Source organism: Armigeres subalbatus, chromosome 2, assembly GCF_024139115.2.
Source record: "Armigeres subalbatus isolate Guangzhou_Male chromosome 2, GZ_Asu_2, whole genome shotgun sequence".
Taxonomy (NCBI): Eukaryota; Metazoa; Arthropoda; class Insecta; order Diptera; family Culicidae; genus Armigeres; species Armigeres subalbatus.
Window position 1 is genome coordinate 414937306 of NC_085140.1, and position 18031 is coordinate 414955336.

Consider the following 18031-nt stretch of genomic DNA (forward strand, 5'->3'; position numbering starts at 1 on the left):
CAAAATTTCACGAAGATTGGATGAAAATTGCACGGGGTGCATCATGTCGATCCAATGGTAAATTAAAGATGTTTTTTAAAATTGCTTGTAACATGTATGGCGAAGACATGATGTTGTTCAACCTGATTTTTAACTATGAGCACGCAATCGCACGCATGCCGAATCGGGCTTATTTCAAAGCTTATTTATTCAGCTTTTCGGGGATATGATGATTGTTTTGCGCAAATCTGCGCAAATAGCATTTTTCTTCAAAGCATTCTTGAAGTAAACATAAGCATTAACACGCTGAATACAGTGATCAGAAAATCGTGGGAACTAAATTTTCAAACAGCTGTATCTCAAGCGTCTTTCGACCGATTTTCACAATTCTTTTACGGATGTCTTACCTATCTCATCTAGTTTCTTCATACTGGTAAGATATGTTTTTAGGGATGCTCAATTTGTCCCTAGAGGGGCGTGAGTAAGGATGTTTTTTTATTCAAAATATAGTAAATTTCGATTTACATGACATTCTTCAGTTGGAACTTACAGGTTCAAGAAATGCTTTATAACACTATTCTAGCATCGACTATACTATGTGTCAACAAAATGTTTCTTCTGTACATCCCTAGCGACTCCAAAATGACCTCTATAGTAATGAAAGATTATATGCAAATATTGACAATGAAAACTACGGAAACCCGCGCCAATAGAAACCCGTCATGTCCATGTAGGTCAATAGTGGCCAGGGGAATGATATTCTACCTAGTTTTACCCAAATCAGATATTCTAGGATCTCCAAACTGTTTAGGAGTTTGGATCAATTGGTCTCAGAAAAATATATTAAGCTCTTTTAGTGGAATGTATTAAACCGTCTAAGACGAATTAAGTACTGTCCATTTAATTCCACCAGTTAATTTTCGTTATCTTTGCAGATACGTATTTCGACCACAACTGTGTGGTCGTCTTCAGTGTCTTGTACAAGTCGAGTCAAGTACAAGACACTGAAGACGACCACACAGTTGTGGTCGAAATACGTATCTGCAAAGATAACGAAAATTAACTGGTGGAATTAAATGGACAGTACTTAATTCGTCTTAGACGGTTCAATTGGTCTACCAAGTCAACTGAGCTCGATAGCTATCTGAAATCGACTAATCATGTCCACACAAGTCCTTAGAGCCCACGCATATGATTTACAGCACAGTTATACCCATACCAGATGTTCTAGGTTCTCCAAACTGTTCTGGAGTTTCAATCAATTGGTCTACCAGGTCAACTGCGCTCGGTACAAATCCGACAGCAATAAGATGTCCATACAAATCAGTAGAGCCCATGCATACGATTTGGAACTCAGTTATACCAATATCAGATGTACCAGATACCCAAAATGTTCTGGAATCAATCGGTCTACAAGGTCAACTGCGCTCGATAGAAACATGATATCATACATTCATGTTAATACATGCCCGTAGACACGACACTTACAAATTTCGTTTCAGTTATACCCAAACCAGATGTTCTAGGTTGTCCAAACTATTGTGAAGTTTGGAACAATTGGTTTAACAGGTCAAAACTGACATTGACCAGTCATGTCCATACACGTCCGTCGAGCTCGCGTATATGATTCGCACCTCATCTAAATCAGAAGTTCAAACTGTTTAGGAGTTCGTATCAATTGGTCTACCAGGAATTCCTAGAGGAACTTCCAGAAGGACTCCTGGAAGAACATCAGATTTTCCAAAGCAACTTACGCAGGAATTCCGTAGGAGTTCTAGAAAGAACTTTCGGAGGAGTTCCAAGAGGAACTTTCAGATGAATTCCAGAAGGAACTTCCAAAGATATTCCAGAAATAACTTCCAAAGCTTTCCTAAAACGAACTTCCGGAGGAATTTCAGAAGGAACCTCCTGAGGAATTCCAGAAGAAACTTTCGGAGGAATTCCGAAATGAACTTCCGCAAGAATTTTAAAATAACCTTCCGGATAAATTCTGGAAAAAACTTCCGGCGGAATTCCAGAAGGAGTTTCCGGGGAAATTCCAGAAGGAACTTCCGAAGGAATTCCATTAGAAACTTCCGGAGGAATTCCAGAAAGAACTTCCGGAGGAAACCCAGAAGAAACTTCCGGAGGAAATTCAGAATGCATCTTCAGAAGAACTCCAGAAGGAACCTGGAGAATTCCTGGAAGTGTTTTCGGAGGAATTCTTCCAAATATTCCTCCAAGAATTCCTCCGGATATTCCTCTAGGAATTTTTCCGGATATTCCTCCAAATCTTTCTCTGGGATTCTACCAGAACTACAGGAACTCCTACGGATATTCCTCCAGGAATTCCTCCATGCATTCTTCTTAATTATTCTACAGAAACTCATCAGGAAGTTATCAGGAATTTCTCCGGAAGTTCCTTCAGGAATTCCTCCGGAAGTTCCTTCAGGAATTCCTCCGGAAGTTCCTCCAGGAATTCCTCCGAAAGTTCCTCCAGGAATTCCTCCGGAAGTTCCTCCAGGAATTCCTCCAGAAGTTCCTCCAGGAATTCCTCCGGAAGTTCCTCCAGAAATTCCTTCGTAAATCCTCCAGGAATTCCTTAGAATGTTCCTCCAGGAACCGGAGGATCTTCCGAAGCAACTTCCGGAGGAACTTCCGAAGCAACTTCCGGGGGAACTTCCGGAGCAACTTCCGGAGGAACTTCCGGAGGTACTTCCGGAGAAACTTCCGGAAGAATTCTCGGAGGAATTCTTGGAGGAACTGTCGGACGAATTCCTGGAGGAAGTTCCGGAGGAATTCCTGGAGGAACTTCCGGAGGAATTTCTGGAGGAACTTCCGGAGGAATTCCTGGAGGAACTTCTGGAGGAATTCCTGGAGGAACTTTCGGAGGAATTCCTGGTGGAACTTCCGGAGGAATTCCTGGTGGAACTTCCGGAGGAATTCCTGGTGAAACTTCCGGAGGAATTCCTGGTGGAACTTCCGGAGGAATTCCTGGTGGAACTTCCGGAAGAATTCCTGGAGGAACTTCCGAAGGAATTCTTGGAGGAACTTCCGAAGGAATTCCTGGAGGAACTTCCGAAGGAATTCCTGGAGGAACTTCCGAAGGAATTCCTGGAGGAACTTCAGAAGGAATTCCTGGAGGAACTTCCGAAGGAATTCCTGGAGGAACTGCCGAAGGAATTCCTGGAGGAACTGCCGAAGGAATTCCTGGAGGAACTTCCGAAGGAATTTCTGGAAGAACTCCCGGAGAAATTTCTGGAGGAACTAGACTCGACTCGACTTTCGTCGAGTCAAGTACGAGACACTGAAGACGGCCTTACTGTTGAGGTCGAAATTCGTATCTGTCAAGTATGTATGTATGTAGTTAGCCACCATCCTGGCTTGAGTCTTGCTCTGCATGCGGTTCCACTTAACAGTAAGGTTAAATTTCAATATCATTCTGAATTCAACAGACTGCTGTATGAAGGGCCAAAAATGGGGGTGGTGGACCTGTAAGCAGAGACACTTACACGAAACCCACGGGAAAATGAGAATCTCCTTCCAGTAAATTGATCCAACAAAAGATTAATGAAATTTGCAATACTTGTCAAGCTTTCCATGATGGTTTGTTTGAAGAAAGGCGCGTCAACTGGATAACAACTGTGGGAAATAAAAGTAATAGAAGCGAACGACTAATACTTTCCTTTCTTGACTCCGATTGGCTACCACTTAATTGTCCAGTTGTAACTTCATTGATGCCCTGATGCACCCTCCCAACCCCATCTCATATATTTACAGTAAAATCAGTAATATTGTAAGGATATTAAGGCAATAGGTAATGTTATAAGAAAAATTAAGGGAAATTTAGGCAATGTTTGTGGAAATGCTACTGTGCTGCAATAATTTACTCTGAAACATCAATTTCATCGTTATTTTGGTTATAAATAACTACTTCTTGTTAGCATAACATAATACGTTGGTGTTTTGGCTGAAGAGTACCGCTATCACCGGACTTCGGGCCTGAATTGGAAAAAATATCCCTTAGGGCATAAACAGTCGTTAATCAATTGAAAAAATAAATATACATACAGAATATAATATAGCATATGTTTTATAACTAAAATTAAATAAATGCATGAAAAGAAGCATTGTATGTATGTTAGGGTGGCTCAAATTAGTATGGAAAAAACTTTTTTTAATTTTTTTCGATGAGCCGCCCTCCCATTCAGCTCCACTTGATGCCCTGATGCTGTGGACAAAATTTCAGCCAAACCGGTCAACGCTTGGGCGGTGCCAAACTCGTTGAAAGCCCACATGGAAAAATGTATGCAGAAACATCCAAAAACAGTGAATTGCAGCTGGACGCCACAATTTACGATGAAGAACCATGATACTCATTCAGATCTTGAAGAATCCAATACATAATGTTATGCAGAAAACCGCGAGAAAATTAGAGTTTGTTATTAGCATTTCTCTGAAGTTATAAGAAGATTAGAGTTTATTAGGTAAAGATATTAGCATTTTACTGGAGTGTTGTTTGGTTGATTTTATTTCTTTTCAAAGGTAAAAGAAACGAAACTTGCTCAAACCCCACTACAGAGAAATGCTAATAACTTCGCCGGGTAAACACTATTCTTTTCGCGGTTTTCAGCATAGCACTCGGTACCAAACTCTTCACGATCTGAATGAATACCATAGTTCTTGATCGTAAATTGTGCCGTCCAACTGCAAATCACTGCTTTTGGATGTTTCCGCATACATTCCTCCATATAAACTTCCAACAAGCTTAGCACCGCCCAAACGTTGACCGATCTGGCCGAAATTTTGTCCAGAGCATCAGGGCATCACATAGAATCGAATAAGAGGGCGGCCCATCCAAAAATTTGAAAAAGTGTTTTTTGAGCCACCTTGATGTATGTATATATGAATGTAGTTATCCACATCATGGCTTGCTGCTATGGGACTTCTCATGCAGGTATTGTTATATGTATATATATTTTTTTAATAATATCAGTTTTAAGGAATACTACTTCTGATTATTGAATAAAGAATAAATAATATATATTATATTATAATTATCATCTACAAAGTGGCGTTATTGATGCAGGATGAACTCTATTTGGAAACAAATTGGAGATTTTAACCGCTAAGGACCAAGGGGGGTCCCGTAGCGTAGTTGGCTACACGTTCGCCTTACAAGCGAATGGTCATGGGTTCGATTCCCAGCCCCTCCACCAAACCCTCGTCAGTCGCCGGATCCGCAGCCCATACGGTGGCGTTCTGGGGTACGCGCCTTACCGTCACGGCTGCCTGATGACGACTGAAAACTTGTTCTTCTCGGAGGCATTCCTCCGACATGGACAAACGGACACAATGGACTCACGATGAGATGGACAGGCAACGGCAACAACAATGATAATGGAAAATCTAAAAATAGATTCTGTGTGGATTCTGGAAGCAGAATGCCACAGTAGATCTCGGCACAGTAGCGGTTAAGTAACACAGAGTGCCTACCAAATAAAGAAAGGAATAAAAAAACCGCTAAGGACCTATTATTTGATTTATATGAAGGTTGTGCCATGATATAATATAAAATAACGATGAATTCCTCATACATCGTAATATTGCTGAAAATATAATAATTTTGTTAAAAGGAAAATAATCTGAAAACTTGATGATTCTATAGAAATGAAGTAAATTTAATTTTAATAAATGTTCAATTCTGAAGCTAAATACAGATCTACATTCACATAAATGAATAGATAGATACATTTTATATACAAATTGTTCACTGAAATAATATCATGCTGGGTATCGCTAGTTTGTAAGGGATCGTATACTTATTACGTAAGCATTTTTTCTGGGTTTTACGACCCTTCCTCCCCCCATGTAAGTTTTTTTTATACAATAGATTTTTTATTTATATGGTGCATAAGAAAACGATCGACCCTCCCCTCCCCCATAGCTTACGTAATATGTGTACGGCCCCTAACAAGTATAAGAAGTATGTTCTATGCTCCACTCCGGCATTAGTCTGAGAAAATAATAATAATGTTCTGTAAATAAGTTAGTGAGAAAATAATCAGCATATTTTGAATTATTACTTTTTGAAAAATTATAATTTTTGATCACCGGTAGAAAAACATTGGCGTGCTTTTTACTATATATATATGATACAAAGGAATATATGATCTTCTGATAGGAAATGGTTGGTTTAAGATAGAATATCACTTGATATTACAGAGCACAATGGATCAGAATGTGGAAAAGCTTCAGAAACAAAATTAAATTAACTAAATAAATTTGTCAATTTTGTCATATCGGAAAATGTATAGTCTAACAGGCTCGACAGAATTTTTTATTGGCAATACTAGATACAGTTTTCGAGCTAACGCACATTCTATCACAGTTCTTATCCAAGGAAACGGTCAACTTTTTATAATAGGCCTTATTTCGAGAAAGGTGAAGGTGACAAGATTTTTGTTGATCAAATGTATATAATCGTTGTCTCACTACTAATCAAAGTGAAACAAAAATCAACGAAAAACATATGTTTACCGTGCTCTAGTCATTATAATGAATGCATAGATTATTATTGACCTAAATTACATAACAATTTGGAAAACGAATAATAATAAATGTTATGATTATGTAGATCGAAAACATAAAATCTTCTGAAGCACTAATTAGTGTGTGCAAAAATATTTTCATGAATTTGTTAAAAAATGCTGTAACTCTTTTCCGCCGCTACACTCTAAGTAATTAGTTTTGCATCCTTACATTGTTTTGTAGTTCAAGTAGAATGGCAAATTTAAATCTTAAAAAAAAAGTTATAGCTTCAATTTATGATATTAAAATAAAACGAAGTAAAATTGTACTCACCTGTTCTCAATCCATGAAGGTACTTACCTCTCACTAAGATTGACTTACCACGCGAAGAAAGGTGCGCGATGTGAAAACCCAAGTTACATCCGGACGTCGGATTGCTGAGTGACAAATGGCATCAACGAAGGGAGGGTATTTCTGCGAGACAGCATTCTGTACGGAGGTAAGGCAGCCGCGTTTATGATCGCCGCCTTTATGATTGCCATCACCAGCGCCACTTGTCGTCTGCGTCGTCATTATCCCCGCTGTAGTCGTCATGTTGCCACCAGTATTGGTTCTGCTGATTGGTCAGTAGGAAAGCTGCATCCATCAAAATTCCACCATTTCGTCACCGAAACCGTTAGTATCTTCTTGCAGTCAAGTTCCGATAATTTTTGAAACGGAATTTGAATTCTCTTGAATTTTCTTCAAAAAAAAAAAAAACAGTGTAAACTGACGCATGATGAAATTTCGCTTCCGATTTCTCTCGCGTCCTACTTCGATCTGAGGTCGAAATTCGTATCTGTCAAGATACAATTAAGTGGTGGAATTCAATGGGATTGTATAAACTCGTCTTATGACAGGTGAAAACATTCCACTGAAAAGCTCAAAATAATTTTCTTAACAAGTATGTGGATAGGTCTTATGTTTCATATTTGCATTATGCAAATGCATTATACAATTTCTCGCCGAACGCAACTTGTTGCAAGCAAATCGGATGGACATAAGTGCCAAAAAAAGTGATTTTGTATTGTAATAATGAAATTAGTATTTTGGCCGTAGCTTCTGATCCCATTGTCCGATCTGACCAAATTTTCAATAAGAAACAATGGAACAGGATTCTTCTTTGAATGCAGTTTGTTGCGAGCGAGTCGGTTGAGGATAAGTGCCAAAAAAAATGAGTGATGGGGTTTTAACCGTCTTTTGTATGAAAAAAATGTATTTTGGCCACAGCTTTTGAGCCCATAGTCCTATCGGGCCAATTTTCAATAGGAAACAATGGGACAATATTCCGCATCGAATGCAACCTGTTGCGAGAAAATCGGTTGACAAAAAGTTATTGAAAAGACTTTTTTCCATGTTTTGTATGGAGTGGCATCACTGTGCGATGGTTGGCTGGGGGTCGACACGGGTGGAGACATGGAGATGAACGGTGGCTGTGGTAGATTTGGTGGCGGTGTTGGTGGAGCGATGGAATCTCGTTGGTACGATGTAGGGCTGGATGAATTAGTAGCTGGCTGCTCGATCAACTGGTGTTGACGTTTGTTTCCATATAGATTTATCAAACGGCTCACCAGTTGTTTGGGATAGTTGTTTTTGCTCAGGTTTTGGTGGATTATTCCGGCTATTTCATCTGCTGGTTTGTTGCGAGTGAGAGACCAAACTCTATGTATAAAGTTGTTCGCCACGTTGATCTTGTGTTTTGGTTGGTGGAATGATTTATAATTTAGCATTCTGCCAGATGCGATTGGTTTGGAGTACCATTCAGTGGTTAATGTTTGGTCCTGATTTCTGATAACCGTCATATCCAGAAAAGCTAGTCGTTGATCTTTTTCAGTTTCTATGGTGAACTGCAGCCTTGGCTCTATGCTGTTGAATGCACTTGTTCTTCGGTTTTCTGTGGTATGGCCAGGAATATGTCGTCCACATATTTTTTGAAAATTGGGATTTCGAATGGTAGCGAATCCATAGCTGTGCTGATAACAGAGTCCAAGACGATATCTGCAACGATTGGTGATAAGGGACTACCCATTGCCGTACCGAATGTTTGCACGTAGTATTGACCGTCGAAACAGAAATAGCTAGCTTTCATGCAGTAATCTGTAATTTCCAGGAACAGATCAAGATTGATTTTTGTCTGCACTTCATTCCATCGATGAATTATGTTTTTGATGACTAGATGCCTTGGAACGTTCGTAAACAGTGATGTAACGTCAAGGGATATCATGACGTAACCTTCTGGGAGAACGATGCGGTTTACTTCATCGCAGAATTGGAATGAGCTGGAAGTGCTGTACTGACTGTGAAGGGAGTTTTGGAGGATGCTGGCAATATGTTTTGCTAGTTTGTACGTTGGCGCTGTTATGTTGGGAATTACTGGTCGGAGCGGTAAATCCTGTTTATGTGCCTTGGGCTGACCGTAAATCCTGGGACATATTGCATTGTTTGTGGTGAGTTGGTAGGCTGTCTTGTGGTCAATTAGCTTTAAGTCCTTTAGCCTTTTTACCATGTTATTATTGACATTCTGATATTTCAATGTTGGGTCCGATCGCACTTTCTGGTAGGTGCTGTCATCATTTACCAAGGTCCGCATTTTTTGGTCGTAGTCTTCCCTCATCATTATTACAGTTCTGTTTCCTTTGTCTGCAGACAGTACGCACACTTCTGGGTGTGAACGTAGATATCGTTTAGTGGCATATGCAGTCATTGTACAGAATTTCGTTGTGCTGTCTCGAGTGTCTACCATCGATCGAAAACCATGAATGAAATTTTGTGTGACATTCATAATTCTACATCGATTGCGGTCCTGCACCTTTTTGTCTGCGTGTGTTGTTAGAATTTGCTCTGTATCCGCGAGTAGATGGTAGAATGGAACTTGTGTTAACCTGGTAGTTGGTAGAGCGAACTTTGGACCAAGGCTAAGAAGATGAAGGATGTGCGGTGGAATATTTGTTTCGGTGGCATTGAGTACGGCTCGTTCGTTGAATGATGGTTTATCATTGTCTGTGGGAGTCGGTTCGCTTATTATGTCGGTTAGCTTCTTCGTCGTCTGCTTTTGCTTCCGGCCTAACCAATTCTTGTATGCAATTTGTTGCGTGGATATGTACTCGTTCGCAACCGTCGAACTAGTGAGTCCTTGTATATTGAACTCAATCCCTTTCATTTCTCTAGTGATTTGTCTGATCTTGAAGAACGTTTGCCGAATTTCCAGATTCAGAATGGCTTTTTTGAACCTGTTAATGGTCCTTTCGACTTTGTTGATGTACGGACCATTTTCCGCCAGGAGTTCATGAACACACTTAAACGAATTGACAATATGCTTTGGAAACACACCTTGTCTTCGGCACTGAATGAGAAATACCTTTCGGCTCTCTAGGTTTGCCAGTTTTTTGTTGTTTGCAGCGAATGTGAGAGCTCCTATGTAGGCATGACTAAAAACAATCTACGTAAAAGACTATCAGGTCACAAGTCAAATGTAAACAAGCTAGAGAAGATTATGATAGAGAACAACACTAACATGGAAGCAGCCAAAGCAACTCTGATAGAGTCTACCACAGCGCTAATACAACACTGTATAGAGCACAATCACCGATTCAATATAGACCAAACACAGATTATCGACCATAGTTATAAAACATCCACACTACCATTCCTGGAGATGTGCCATATCACCAACACCGATCACACAGTCAACAAACGTACAGATGTAGATAGTTTAAGTACCACATACGCAGAATTGTTACACAATATTAAAAACATAAATGAACACAAGAAACCCATAAATGAAGAGTTAGATGAACACACAATGAGATTAAACTGACAATATGCCGATAGGGCACCATTGGTAGCCATTATATTTTAATGATTAGGGATATAGGTGAGAAGAGCGCCATTTGTCAGTTGTGTGATTCCACGATTCGTAGTGATCCGTAATGTAAGACTGTTCTAAAACACATAATTTACATGATTTTAACACAAATAACAACAACATTAATTCCACAGAATGTACCAACATAAAACAGTTCAGACAGTTATAGTTAGACGAAACGACGGACGTGAAACGACACAAATAATGTAAGCCATAATTCCCCAATATTTCCCTTTTCAAAACACACATAGTATATAAACTAAATTACAGTACCCCCTGAGGAAGACACAATCCCCGTGTCGAAACGTTGGGCAACGAATAAACTCGTTTCTAAAACTAAAGACTGCGTAGCCGTAAAATAAATATAAAAGTTACAGTCGATCCCGCATCAATAGAAAATATAATTTCAGAGGATTTTTCGGAAAAATCCATTGAAAAACTTCCGCATTTATTCAGGGAGGAACTTCCGGGGGAATTTTCTGTCGAATTCCTGAAGGAATTTTTGGAGGAATTCCTGTAGGAACTTCTGGAGAAACTGCTGAAAGACTTCCTGAAGGATTTTTCGAAGGACTTCTTGGAGGAATTCCTGAAAAAAATTCAAAGGAATTCATGCAGAAAGAAATTCTGGGGATCTTCCGGAGAACTTCCTGGAGGAATTTCCGGAGATCCGCTTGGAAGGAACTTCTGGAGGAATTCTTGGGCTTCCTGGAGGAACATTCGGAGGACTTCCTGGAGGAACTTCCGGGGAAACTTTCTGTGGAATTCCTGAAGAAAATTTCTGAGGAAATTCCGATGAAATTTCTCAAGGAACTTAAAAAAAAATCATGTAGCACATCCTCCAGGACTTTCTTGAGGAACTTCCGGAGGTTTTTCTGGAAGAACTTCCGGAGGACTTCCTAGAGGAACTTCCGGAGGACATCCTGGAGGAACTTCTGGGGGACTTCCTGGAGGAAATTCCGAAGTACTTCTTTCTGTGGAGTTCCTAAAGGAATTTTCAGAGGAATTCTTGTACGAACTTCCGGATGAATTCCTGAAAGAACTTTCAAAAGAATTCACGCAGGACCTCCCAGAGGAATTCTTGGAGGAACGTCAAAGGGACTTCCTAGAAGAACTTTCGGAAGACTTCCTGGAGGAAGGAACTTTCAAAAAAGTTTATTCAGGGCTTACTCGTAGGCGTCCTCGAGGAGGAACTACCGAAGGAATTCCTGGAGGAACTGCCAGAGGACTTCCTAGAGAAACTTCTGAAGGACATCCTGGAGGAACTTCCGGAAGACTTCCTGGAAGAACTTTAGAAGGACTTCCTGGAGGAAATTCCAAAGAAATTACTGGAAGATCTGCCGAAGGATTTCCTGGAGGAACTTTACGGGAATTCCCAAAATATGTTTTTTAAAATCCGGTAGAAATTGGTTTACGCCGGTCTACGCTGCCGCTACCGATCACCTACGACGTGCCGCCGGTACGCCGCCGCCGCTGATTGAAAATGTTCTATCGCGCTGCCGCCGATAAAATTTCAACCGGTACACAGGTCTACCACTCAAACTATTCGTCAATTAATAATCCATTTTTTTATAGTAATTAAATAATACATCATGAGGATGCTGGGTCATTAGGCCGAAGGCCATTAGGCCGAATGGTCATTAGGCTGAATGGTCATTAGGCCGAATGGCCATTAGGCCGAATGAGAACTGGGGAGTGAGAAGTGACTAGTGCGAAGTGGGGAAGAAGAAATAAGAATAAAGGCGGAAGAATTAAAAAGGAAGAAAGAAAAAGGAAAAAGGAAGAAGGAAGAAGAAAGAAAAAAGAAGGAAGAAGGAAAATGGATAAAGGAAGAAGGAAGAAGGAAGAAAGAAGAAGGAAGAAGGAAGAAGGAAGAAGGAAGAAGGAAGAAGGAAGAAGAAGGAGGAAGAAGGAAGAAGGAAGAAGGAAGAAGGAAGAAGGAAGAAGGAAAAAGGAAGAAGAAAGAAGGAAGAAGGAAGAAGGAAGAAGAAAGAAGGAAGAAGGAAGAAGGAAGAAGGAAGAAGGAAGAAGGAAGAAAGAAGAAGGAAGAAGGAAGAAGGAAGAAGAAAGAAGGATGAAGGAAGAAAGAAGAAAGAAGAAGGAAGAAGAAAGAAGAAAGAAGGAAGAAGGAAGGAGGAAGGAGGAAGAAAGAAGAAGGAAAAATGAAGAAGAAAGAAGAAAGAAGGAAGGAGGAAGAAGGAAGAAGGAAGAAGGAAGAAGAAAGAAGGAAGAAGGAAGAAGGAAAAATTAAGAATGAGGAAAGCAGAAGGAAGAAGAAAGAAGGAAGAAGGAAAGAAGAAAGAAGGAAGAAGGAAGAAGGAGGAAGGAAGAAGAAAGAAGTAATAGAAGGAAAAAAGGAAGAATGAAGAAGGAAGAAGGAAGAAGAAAGAAGGAAGAAGGAGGAAGTAAGAAGAAAGAAGTAAGAAGGAAAGAAGGAAGAAGGAAAAAGGAAGAAGAAAGAAGGAAAAAGGGAGAAGGAAGAAGGAAGAAGAAAGAAGGAAGAAAGGGGAAAAGGAAGACAGAAGATGGAAAAGGAAGAAGGAAGAAGGAAGAAGGAAGAAGGAAAAAGGAAGAAGGAAGAAGGAAGAAGGATTAAAGAAGAAGGAAGAAGAAGCAAGAAGGGAGAAGGATGAAGGAAGAAGGTAAAAGAAAAAAAGAAGGAAGGAAGATGGAACATGGAAGATGGAAGAAAGAAAATGGAAGAAAGAAAAAGGAAGAAGGAAGAAGGAAGACGGAATAAGGAAGAAGGAAGAAAGTAAAAGAAAAAAAAGAAGAAAGGAAGAAGGAAGATGGAAGATGGAAGATGGAAGATGGAAGAAGGAAGATGGAAGAAGGAAGAAGAAAGAAAGAAAAAGAAAGAAGGAAGAAGGAAGACGGAATAAGGAAGAAGGAAGAAGGAAAAATGGAGAAGGAAGCAGGAAACAGGAAAAAGGAAGAAGACAGATAGAAGAAGGAATGTGCAAGAAGGAAGAAGGAAAAAGGGGAGCAAAAATCTTCTCATTTTTCACTTTTTGATTCTTTTTGTTCGGCCCAATGGCCATTCAGCCTAATGACCATTCGGCCTAATGACCTTCGGCCAAATGGCCTTCGACCTAATGGCCTGACACCATCATGAGTTAAACCCTTCCAAAAATACGAATATGATCTAGAAAAGACTAACCATTTAGTTGGGGCGAGTATGTTATTGTTCGCTGAATCACCATGCCGTTCGACTTGAAGAATTTCATCAATGATGATCTCGCGAACCCGCCGCCACTATCAGAACAAAGTATTTCTGGTAACGACCAAACAGATTTTTCAACAACACGCAATACTCGCGGATTTCTGAGGCCGAAACGTCTATGCCACAAGTGCTGACACAGTTCATCATGCTTCAGATCCACCGGAAATGCCTATTGTGGGACCTTCAGATGGTATAGACCACCTTCCTGTTGACCCACTAACACAGCTCTTTCTCCTGTCAGCACCTTGCACTTATAATTGTTAAATAGCACACAAAATCCCAAATCGTCTATTCTGGTCACTAACATCAAACTTCCTATTAACGACGGCACATGAAACATGCTTCCCACGTTCACATCCATCCGAGCACCTTATACCCATCAACTGACAGTAAACGCCCACAGCCAGCACCAACCGATTTCGTTGACTACTCCACTTTTACAGCAACGCTAGCCTGCTGGAGGTTCTCCTTCACGAGTTGATCCTGTGTTTCTTCCGACAGTCATGTTTGAAGTCCTTCTTCATGGGACAATTTCTTCGGGTTACGAAAAGGTGAGATGATACCTGGGAAAGAGCTTCCAACAACAGTCGTACAATTTGCTCACAGACGGTCCGACTTTACTCCGACCGACCAATATTTCCTGGGGGCGGAGTCAAAGTTGTACAACATGACGGAGCGTGTATGGGGCCCCTTAACTCACAAGTTCCAATAGTCACGCTTTCATGGGTTTGCCGATGACAATCAATCGCCAGCTTAAAGCGTTGCGAGCTTTAGTTGGTATAGCCTGTGCATTACGAACGTCTTTTCCGGGCTTTTTGACTAAAAATAAATGGCTGTCCGACATACGAGATTTGAATCAGACAACGGAAAAATTTTCAAATTTTGTTACAATTTTATGAAAAAAAATAACATGTTTTGTAAGAAATTTATAACAGAATCAGATACAACATATATTGTTTACTGTGCAATTAGAAATGTTTACAGGTCGTAATAAGTCTCCAGATTGTAACCATCAATCAGAGATGTTTGTTTTTGTCTGAACAAGATTAAGCGCATAGCATATTGGGCAATCTTTCCAAATTATATCAGCGTATTGTAATCTCAATGGCTGGGAAACTTTGCTACAACCATTTTTATTGCGTACTTTTCAGCAATTCAATGTAAGACATTTTTATAATCATATTAGGATAAAATATTGTTACATCATTTGAAAGATAATGTCCACTAAGAATTTTTTTTATCAAAATAAGTATAAATATCACAATGTGTTAAAATGTTGTTCAGTTTTTGTTACGATTTACTAGTCGGGTAATTTTTTACTTTATTGAAAATTATCACTCAGATATGGGAAGATCTTTGATAGAAGGCTTGGAGACCCATAGTGTTATATACCAATCGACTCAGCGAGTATGTGTGTGTATGTGTACAAAAATGTGAGCTACACTTTTTAGTTCTTAGCATTATCCGATTTGCTCGCAGGTTGCAATCGACGCAGGATGCGGTCTGGTTGTTTCCTATCGAAAATTGGCCCAATCGGTCATTGCATTCCAAAGTTATTTAAAAAAATATTGTTTATTGCCAACTGCCAAGGCCAAGGTGTATTTCTTATTTTTTAATGCGCCAGAAAGGCACCACCAACGCTAGGTGGATTGATCTGGGTTTTTTTAATTTATAGCTGATAGTGGTTGCAAATATGCGCAATGGGAACTGTCCTTGCCTATCTAAATCGTGTTTCTTGTCATCACGATATTCACCCCTTCACTCGTGATTCGGATATTATGTATTCATATACCAGGGGGAGGTTATAGCGAGCTTTTAGGTCACGCCTCATGATGAGTAGCTTACAGCCCAACAGCTGGCCTGACTCTAGAATGCATCTTCTTAAAGTTGAAAGTTGGTCGTCGCGCTTCATAAGCCCATGACGTCATAAATGGGTGTTTCTAATCTTCTCAAAGAAAACGATATTGCGCTCACAGGACCAATGCAGAAGCAGTCAATAAGTTCCCTACATCAGAGTTCATCACGATGCACTTTCAAAGCTAAACTTTCAGAAATATGCAATTATCCACTCTCTTTTACTGAAGGTGAAAGTTTAGTCGGGAATCTTCATCGTCAAAGGAAATCTTTTCACATTTTGTTCACCCTTTGGGGCTACAAATTGTTCGCTGGGAAAGTTTCTGCGGTCTCCCGAGCCCCAGATTAGTACACTGATTCTCTCGGGCACCCATCTTGTCGCGGTGCGGTGGTACGAAACTTGCACTTTCTTGGTCCACCTACGCTCTGGTCTTGAATTTCCCATCCCACCCGGAAACAAATGATGGAAATACATGTCTAATGGTTGGTAAATGGTTGACGTGGCTTTATCACGTATTTTATCGCTGTCGAGTGTCGATTCTACAGTGGTCCTACGTACTTCTTGACAGCGAGTAAAGCGAGACCAAGATCCAAGCCAGACTAAATCATGGCGCATAAATCAGCTGTTGCGTAGTGTTGGGACAGGAAACGAGAACAATCTCGACCACAAAGCGAAGTTTCGGAAAAGTTTTTCAGGCTTCTGATGGAAGATACTTGTACGGAGTATTTTGCAAGCGAGTTCAGCATGGTGTAAAAGTTTTTTTTTTTGCGGTTTGACATTGTTTCGTAATCGGGTTAGGTTTATGTATTTTTTGTGAAGAATTCAAGAGTTTTATGAAGAAATGAGAAATGAGAGGAAAAAGGGGACTAAAGAAGGATTAAACCATCGTAGGTGGTGTGGAGCTGTGACAACAAATGTTAAAAGCGACGAAAGTTTTGCACTTTCTGATGATTGATATGGAAACACGTGTTTCATGTTTATGTTGAAATGATTGAGGCGTTTTGATAACACCTGGAGGTTTGAAGTTTTTTGTCACTTGTTTATTTGACTAATTGGTCGCACGATAATCGTTGGATATGAAAAATAGATCATTACTTAACTTCATCGCAACATTTTTCGCGTTTTAAAACATGATCCTTTTGAATACATAAATAATCCGATTTCTATTGAATAAGCAGGAACAACAAATGGAAACATCTGTTGGTACGTTCTCGCACGATACAATAGTCCTTACAACAAACTTTCTTGGAACGCCGAGAGCTGATTCCCAAAAAGCAATCAATCGCTTCGAGTTAACCCACTTCTGCTACCGATTGGAAAATATTGTGTCCAACCCCGCCGGCATCCGCGGCGATGAAAGCGATCCTTCCTTTACAAAGCATTACGTTGTTGAACTTATTCACGGATGCTAACCTTCCACTGGCACATTTCCGCCGCGGAGCAATGACGCCAATCAAGCGGAAGATAAACCGTATTTCAAATGTGCTGAGTTCATTCGCGAATCTGCCGCCCACGCAAAAAATATCCTTCCAACTTAACGTACCTCCCAGCAAGAAAGCGGCTAAAAGGGGGCACAGTCTCAGTAAACTGAAACCAAACGATGACGATCAAAGAGCATTCCGGTCGGCATTCGACTGCGTTGTTGGCGACGACTACGACGGCATGACTCGGTGTTTCCCATAGCTTACTCCTGTAGAAGGGTGGTTGCACAAGCTCCGTAACTGAATCTTAGATTTGAATTCCCACCTCAGCATATTTGCACATTTATGTTCGCTTTTGGTATTGTAGCGAAATTTACATTGAAGAATATGCTTTCTTCTGCTTTTTGCAAGATTGTACAAACCCATAACCGAAAAATTAAATAATTGAGCAACTACAGCAACTACTTCAAGAAATATTTTTTTTCTATGCGCGTTATATTGAAACGTCTACCCTATGTACCTTGCTTGAATGTAATGTAGGTTAAATTGAGTACGAAAGAAAGGAGAATAAGCGAGTAAAGCTTTCATTTCCATTCATTACCAACTGCTCTGAATTAGAAGCCAGAAGTGGTACATGGAAGAATTTCACATTCGCGGATTGTGTGGCTGTCAAAGACATACACTACACATTCGAAGAATGGCTTCCTGCTCTGTTTTGAATAGCTGGACTTTTTGAAGTGGTATACTTTTCAAAAGAAATTCCACGAATAGCAATGATAAACTAGAAAGTTGTTCAATACCATTGTCGACGTTAATGAAATTTCAATTGGCTAAACCTTGTTTGAAATATGTAATAAAAAAGATTTGTATACCATTAATTGGCTAAAACATTGCCAAAGATGGCAACACGATTGGACAGACTGTTTTTGCTTTGATCTTCTCAATCGTTAAACTAGAGTCCAAATGGCGAACCAATGATGCAAATTATGTTGTTTTTATCATGAAAAATGCAGCATTTCAGCCAAATGGAAAATACAAAATCGCTGCAAGGAAGCAAATATTGAAAAAGATAATTCGTTTATGTCCACAGCCTAAAAAATTCAGTCAATACTCTGGTAGTTAATAAGAAGTAGATTTTATAT

General features: G+C 39.9%; 1 protein-coding gene across 5 annotated transcripts in view; it reads left to right on the plus strand.

The window, feature by feature from the left end:
• The window catches only part of LOC134213389 (potassium voltage-gated channel protein Shaw-like), a 356566-nt gene that overhangs the window by 320115 nt on the left and 18420 nt on the right, over nt 1-18031 (plus strand). The window lies entirely within an intron of this gene.